Source organism: Pelodiscus sinensis, chromosome 19 (assembly GCF_052426305.1).
Source record: "Pelodiscus sinensis isolate ZL-2025 chromosome 19, ASM5242630v1, whole genome shotgun sequence".
Lineage (NCBI taxonomy): Eukaryota > Metazoa > Chordata > Testudines > Trionychidae > Pelodiscus > Pelodiscus sinensis.
This window is the reverse complement of record NC_143070.1, coordinates 5,389,524-5,397,211: the sequence shown is the minus strand read 5'-3', so window position 1 is coordinate 5,397,211 and position 7,688 is coordinate 5,389,524. Positions and strand designations below refer to the sequence as shown.

General features: G+C 51.6%; 1 pseudogene across 1 annotated transcript; it reads left to right on the top strand.

Moving 5' to 3' along the window:
* The first annotated feature begins 263 nt into the window (after positions 1–263).
* On the top strand, positions 264–6,128 carry LOC106731309 (ohanin pseudogene; annotated as a pseudogene). Its single transcript, XR_016347414.1, has 3 exons — positions 264–269; positions 694–877; positions 4,443–6,128. The product of XR_016347414.1 is annotated as an ohanin pseudogene (transcript).
* The last annotated feature ends 1,560 nt before the right edge of the window (positions 6,129–7,688 follow it).

Below are 7,688 nucleotides of genomic sequence, written 5' to 3'. Positions count from 1 at the left end.
ACATGACCCCAGATGGGTCACATGACCTCATATTTTATTTACTGAAGCCCCAGATTGGGGCGGGGAATCTTTTTTGGGTTGGGGGGGCCACTCACTCACAAAGAAATAAGTCGGGGGACAAACACCAGAACCTAGAGAGTCTGAGCTCTGGGGTGAGGCCAAAAATGAGGGGTTCAGTGTGTAGGAGGGGTCTGAGCCAGATGGGGATGCAGGAGCAAAGTGGGGGTGTGGGGTCTGGGTGGCAAGAAGGGTACAGGCGAGAAATGGAGGTGGGGGGGCTGGGTGGAAAGAGTGCAGGAGCAGGCTAGGGGTTGAGAGGTCTGGGTGATGCTGGTGGGGGGTACCCAATTTGGAGGGTGGATCTGGTTCCTGCACCTTAGATTCCCCACCCCTGCCCTAGATTTTAATTGCTGAATACAGGTGCCCTCATTCCTACCCCCCTCCCTGACTTTCCTTCCCCCCTCCCAGGGAACACCCTGCAATTAAAGGAGACTCGCCCCATTTCTGTGAAAAGGCAATTGGCACACGTCTCTTTGCTGAAGCAGAAATGGTGGGTGGGAATCTGGCATCTCTCCTCTCAGAGGTGTTTTCCTCCCTCTCTCTGGCGTCTATATAAGTCAACTGGTTTCCCGTCTGTGGGCACGGCTCTCCTTCCCCTGCTGCCCAGAAGAAGCAGGTAGGAACCTCTCCTAGCTCCTTGGCGAAAGACCCGTCACCGGAGAACAGGCCAGATTGAAAACACAGTCCAGTCAGCAAGCAGGGACCGGCCCAGAAGGCGAGACTCCCAAGGAGCTTCTGGAACTCGGCTCGGAACAGAACCTCATTCCCAGCCCCTGGAAATCGCAGCAAGGCCGCCTCTCACCGGATCCCAGCACTGGTAAGTCCCCGTGAAGTCACCAGGGGGTGATGGGAATTGGAGTGTGAGGGGGGGTCCCCTACTGCTGCATGAACATACTGGGGAAGCCCTGGCAGGGGTGAGACCCATTGGGTGCGTCTACACTGCACCCGAAGCAGTGTGGACATAGCAGGGGACTCCTTTGGCCCTGTGCAGCAAGACAAGCCTAGGATAGGATTGGGGCCGGGTCATTGTAAGCGGTTTCGTTTCGACTCACTTGGGGCCAAGAGAGGAGGGCCAGGGCCCTGTCTCTGGCTTCCTCCTTCCCCAAATTGAATTTTACTGAATATTCCTCTTTTCCGTGCTGACACGTCTCTTCTGCGCTGAGGCTTGCCAGATGCTTTCAACAAAGATCCCGAACATGGCAAGCTTGGTCGGAAAAAAAAGGGGGGGGGGGAACCAAAGCTGATGAGCAAAAAAAAAAAGGTTGCTGCGCCTTTAAATGGCTGCTTGCTCCTTACTTCCTCACCCCAGCCAGATGCAGCAGGGGAAAATTGTCTCTGCCAGGCTTCCCTCTGAGGGAAACAGGAAATACCGGTATTTTCTGGGTTTTTTACCGGATGGGAGACCCGAATACTAGACAGTCCGGGAGAAAACCGGACACCTGAGAACCTTCTCTGCGCTGCATCTCTGTCAGCTCATGCACCTACCTGCTGTCTGAAAGTTGCATCTGACTGCGGAAGCGGGATGTGTGTAGGCGGGGGGACAGATGGGATGCGGAGTCCTCTGACTCCGCACCGCACCGCACCGCACACACACACACACACGCACTTTGGTGACAGGGGGATAGTGGTAAAACTCAGGAAGCAGCCCTTCATAACGATTGCTCTTTTAATATTTGCGTCATGACCTGCCCAGGCTGGGTCCCCGGCCCTCCTGTTGGCCACTCACAAATACTTACCTCAAAGTTTGTAGTGGAATGAAGTGTAGCCTGTGGCTGGGCCGCTAGCGTGCCCACTCCCACCCCCAAGCGATGAGCGGGGACTGAAAGAACTGGGCTTATTTAGTTTAGAAAAGAGAAGACTGAGGCGAGGTCTAGACTATGGGGCTTTATCGGAAAAAGCTGCGCAAATTGTGCTCTGCAATTTGTGTCGTTTTTTCCAATCACTTTTCTGAAAGGCTTTTCCACAATTTGGGCCCTGCAGTAAGGTGGTGGGGCTCCTGCATGGCCTTGGGGCTAGCGCACTTGTCTGGGGAGGTCAGGGTCAGAGGTTTGAGTCTTGCTTCTGACAGGGTGGGTCAGGGGTGCAGCTAGAGCAGTGGTCTCCAACCTTTTTACACCCAAGATCACTTTTTAAGTCTCAGAACAGGCGAAGATCTACTGCCCCGCCCCTTCCTTGAAGCCCCGCCTACATTACATGAGGAAATCTAATGTAAATGCACTGCGCAGATGCGCAGTTCAGAGAGGGCTCAAGAGCTACTCTTAGAGCCCCTGAGATCTACCGGTAGCTCACGATCTACTGGTTGGTGACCACAAACCTAGAGGGCTTCTCTGTGGTAGGGTGGGTTCCTTAGAGGATAGGGTGCTTGCCGGGGGGGCCAGGGTTGTGGGTTCAAGTCCCACCTCTTGCAGGCCAGGCTTGGATGAGTCTAAATGGTAGAAAAGTCTCCTTTTTCAGCAGAGTCTTTATACCTTGTGAAGGTATACAGGGCTCTCCGAAAGAATGCATTTGCTCTTCTGCGAACAAAAAACGGAAGAGCATCCGCGTTCCTTGGATGCAGCAGGGATTTTGCGGGATACCTCCAGTATCCCGCAAAAACCACGTAGTTTAGACGTAGCCTGAGAGGGGACAGGAGAGCAGTTTTCAAGTATCTAAAAGGGTGTTACACGGAGGAGGGAGACAAATTGTTCTCCTTGGCCTCTGAGGACAGTACAGGAAGCAATGGGCTTAAACAGCAACAAAGGAGATTTAAATTGTCCATTGGGAAAAACTTCTTACCTGTCTGGGTGGTGAAACACTGGAATAAATTGTCGAGGGAGGGTTGAGTACCAGAGGGGCAGTCCTGTGTCACCTTATAGACTAACAGATATATTGGTGCATAAGCTTTCATGGGCAAAGATGCACTTCGTCAGGTGGGGGGTCGTGGAATCTTCATCTCTGGAGATATTTAAGAGCAGGTTAGACAGAGACCTGTCAGGGATGGTCTAGTACAGGGTATTGCCTCCACCAAGAGACCAGGGCTGCAGGCCCCTACTCCTACACACCCAGCTGCAGGTCTCGCCTCCCTGCTCCAGGGACAGAGAAACACCCCTCCTCTGCCCCCTCCATGCACCAGGAAGGTGACCGCTCCTGGAGCTCTGATGCCTTTTGAGTGCACAAGCAGAGGACGGTGAGTAAACGAGTGGGGTTGTGGGGTCTTTTTTTCCCCCTAGCTGTTCGGAAAGAGAGCGTCAGGCTGCAATGGCTGCTCCTGCTCCAGAATCAACCAACTGGGAGAGCCCCAACAAACATGCTCTACATCCATTCGAAGGTACAATAATTCCTAAGGCTCCACTTCCGGCTCGCCAAGGCGCTGAGGGATTCTCCCTGTCTGACTAGAGGCGCTGTTGAGATATCTAATGCCGAGAAGCTCTGCCAGGGTTTGTGAGTGTCTTGTAACACTAGGGCGGAGGAGAACATCCAGGCACTGTGGGTGGTGATGCAGGTCCCCAGGCCCTCTAGCAAGCCAGCCTCTCATCCAACCTGCTTGACAACGTAGCCAGGATCCCCACGCTCCAAAGCCTGAGTCAGCAACTGAGCTTGGTAGGGCTGGCCCCGGGGTTGGCTCCACCTTCTATCTCAGCCCCTGCTCTGCACCCGGCCTGCTGGGAGTTCAATGGGGGCAACGACCCCCTCCCCCACAGTTCTTATCTGGTGGTACAAAGGCCTGGGCCAGGGAAGTCCGTGGAATTGTTCCCATAGGGAAAATGGGGAAACTGAGGCTGGGAGCAGCTGGCTCAACGTCACACAGGCCTGGGATCAGCCTCCAGGGCTCCGGAGTCCCAGAGCGCGGCACTACCCACCAGTCTGTCCTGCTGAAGGGACGGAAGCTTCTCGCCCAAGCCTCCGAGGGGGTGGTGTGGGAACAGGTGGCAAGGCAGCTGGAAAGGTGGGACAGAGAGGGAAGAGCAGGCTACCCTCCCCCCATCCTGCCCGACACACACTTTGAGCCCTCTTCCTTCCTTCCACCACTCACCCAGTCACAGAGCGGCTGTTTGTCACACACACACACACACACACACACACACACACACACACACACACGAGCGGTGGGAAGAAGGAAGGGACCACGGTGGAGAGGAGGGGCCTTGGGCCCGGTCGCTCCACTTACCCCACAATCGGTGAGTGCAGCGGCGTGGAATCTCCTACTGTTGCCAGGCCCCCGACTAATGCCCCCCACTCCGCACAGGCCCTGGGGTAGCTGGGCAAACTGTCCATAGGACAGAATGGTTCTGCCCCCCAGCAGCTGGCTGATAGCACATCCCTCCCATGGTGTCTGGGGTGGGGGGGAAGGACCTCCTTATGCTCCTTCCCCACGCATCACCCCTTTTCTCTCTGCTCCCCAGAGAATGTGACCCTGGATCCTAAAACGGCTCATCCCAACCTTGGCCTGTGTAAGAAACGGAAGTATGTGACATCGGTACACCCACCGCAGGATCTGCCCGACAACCCTAAGAGATTTGACACCGTTCCCTGCGTGCTGGGCTCTGAGGGGTTCACCTCAAGGAAACATTATTGGGAGGTGGTGGTGGGGAATCAGCGGGAATGGGCTGTGGGGGTAGCCAGAGACTCTGTGAGAAGAAAGGGATCTGTCCAGCTTACGCCGGAGGAAGGGATCTGGGCTCTGGGGCGTTGGTGGGTTGGATACGGTTCTGTCTTGGATCCACGGGTGGGGAGTGGATCATCTGCCTCCGAGCATAGAGAGGACGAGGCGCATGAGACAGAGCACAGGGGAGAGCATACGGAGGCGGCGCATTTGCTATCCGGGTACGAGGGAGCTGAGACGATTGGGGTTCTTCTGGAATATGGAAAAGGAAAAGTGACCTTTTACGAACAGGACAAGGTCACAATCATGCGAGTCGATTTCGGCGGCGAAGAAGTCTTTCCTTTCTTCTACGTGGGCCCAGGAGTCCACCTCAAAGTGATTCCCTGAGACACGGAGGAAATATCCCGCAGCAACCCTCTGACATGGATTTCTTGGGTTCCCCCAGCGGCTATCCTAGCCTCAAAGTCTCTATGCCCCTGGCGGACGCCTTCACATTCCCGACAGGACTCTCCTACCTGCGTAGTTGCCAATACCTCTGATTCCACAGGGCTTCCGTGGTCCTGCGGAGATTTTCCATCCCGTAGGGATGGAATAATGTAGTTGATTCACCAATTAACTGATAAGCAAAAGCTTATCAATTAATGCTATACATGCATTCCCCCCTCCTTGCCCTTGCCAGTGAATATTTGAGCAGACTGGCCAGCAGCCTGGCTCAGCCCTGGCTTGTACCAGGTCCAGGATCTATCCCCACTGTGGCTCTGCATTTAAAGTGTATTAGGAGCCAGACAGGCAGGCAGCCCAGCTCAGTTCTGGGAGCTCAGCTCTCACACTCCAGAGAGGGGCTGCTGCCTCCCCAGGCTGCTGCCTCTTTATCAGAGGCAGCAGCATGTGGCAACAAGCAGCTGGTCTGTGAGGGGAGCTGGTACCTGGCGCTGCTGTCTCTGATACAGAGGCAGCAGCGTGGAGTGGTAGGGGGTTCGTTAGGTGTGGGGCTGGAGCGCACTGGCTGCTGGCCCCATTCCTGGAGACTATAGAATAGTTGAGTAGCAGATAAGAATTCATGAGGTTACTCAACTATTCAATTAACCGATATTTAACATCCCGACGTTCTAGCTTAAAAGTTGGATAAGCATCTAGCTGAGCCTGGTTGGTTTGATTCTGATGACTGACATTTTCAGCCGAAGTTTTTGACTTTGGGTTAAAAAAGACCCACCCCACTCCATAAAAGAAGGGGAAAAAAGAAGCAAAAAAATAAAAAAGGCTGAAACCTGCTGAGAATGATTCCCTGGACATACACACACACACACACCACGTCAGTATTCTGGGGAGAAAATCTTTCACTGGTTTTCTAAAAAAATAGAGATTTTCTGCAAAAAAAATATTGTTCTGTTGAAATCCACATTTTTTTACTGGGAAAAAAACCCGAATAACAGGAAACTTGTTACCAGGCTTACCTACATCTTATATAATGGTGCCAGATAAGAAAGAATTAAACATCACAGTCAGGATAACAAGAATCCTAGAACACTGGAACTGGAAGGGACCTCGCAAGGTCTTTGAGTCCGGTCCCCTACCCTCACGGCAGGATCAAGCATGGTCTACATCATCTCTGATAGATGTCTCTCTAACCCTCATTTAAATATCTCCAGTGTTGGAGGCTTTATGCCGAAACATAAACTGATAACGGGATTCTTTTAAGCCAGGGGGAGGGGAACCTTTTTTGGGTTGGGGGCCACTGACTCACAGAAAAATCAGTCGGGGGCTGCACACAAGTGAGAAACAAACAAACGAAGACACCAGAGTCTGGGGAGGGGCAGTAGATTTTGGGTAGTCCAGCCCCACAGTGGATATGTAGACTCTGTTGCTTCCTTTTATTTAGCCTATCAAAGCTTCCTGCATGAACCAGGGAAAGAAATTTGGCTGTTTACTATTTGCCCTGTTTTGCTGCAGGAGATCAGAGCTCCTGGGACTAGGAGGTGGGTCTCCACTTCTGTGTTTAACCAAATGAAATTCAAAATCAACAGAAGGTTGAAAGATACATTCTAACTCGCCCTCTACTGTCCATTGGTTGCAGGGAAAGTACAGAGGGAATAGAGAAATGATGTTAAAATTCTCTCATGTACTGAATTTCCTTCTGCATCTACCCTCACCCAGGCAATTTAGCAATCCAGGCAAAATCTGCTGTGGGGCTCACATTACCAATGGTGGCAACGTCACATACATGGTAAATGACTATGGGGAAAAATCGTAGATAGGAAAAGCTCTAAAAATGTGGCCAATATCTGTTACTCCTTAGGTTGTTCCATTAGGAGAACTGGGTCTGAAGCTTTGTCCAATTGATTCTGTCTCTAATTGCGATTTCTTTTTTGGGGGGGGTAGGGGGAGTGGGCACTAAATTTCACTCTTGGCAATAAACTTTGTTTCCAATTCATCGCATTATTGTTTCTGAATCTTTTCCAAGAACAACTCCGAAGCCTAGGGATGCATTGTTTTCCATCTGGGGTTCATAACTTAAAATGTGGCAATTATTTCAGATTCATTCACTCGTCCAAATATAAAGGCCCCTGTTCTCACTTGCTCAGATATGAACATTGTATGGCTTTAAACTGCAGCAGAGTACCATTAGACAAGAGTGGCTAGAGAAGGACTAGTAAAAATTACTTATACAGTAGAACATCAGAATTACAGACGCCATGGAAAACAATTCTCATTCATGTTCACCTGATGCCCACGTGATACTATTTTGTCTCTGAGTCATAAAAGCCCATGTCAAAGACATTTTGAGGGAAATAAGGAATAACCACTGACTATGAAGGAATAATGCATTTTCCAATATGAAATCACAACTCTGCTAACCTTTGGGAAAATTGCAGGATTCGTGAACATCTCCCAGAGACCCAACACATCAACTCTTTGTAGCTTTCAAGGCCTGAAGGGGCCATTACTCATTTGATCTGCAGCTAACAAAATTCTGTCCACTTATCTGTGCACCCAGCCCATGACTTCTGGTGGAGCTAGAAGGAAAGGTCTCCAGACAATATCCCGA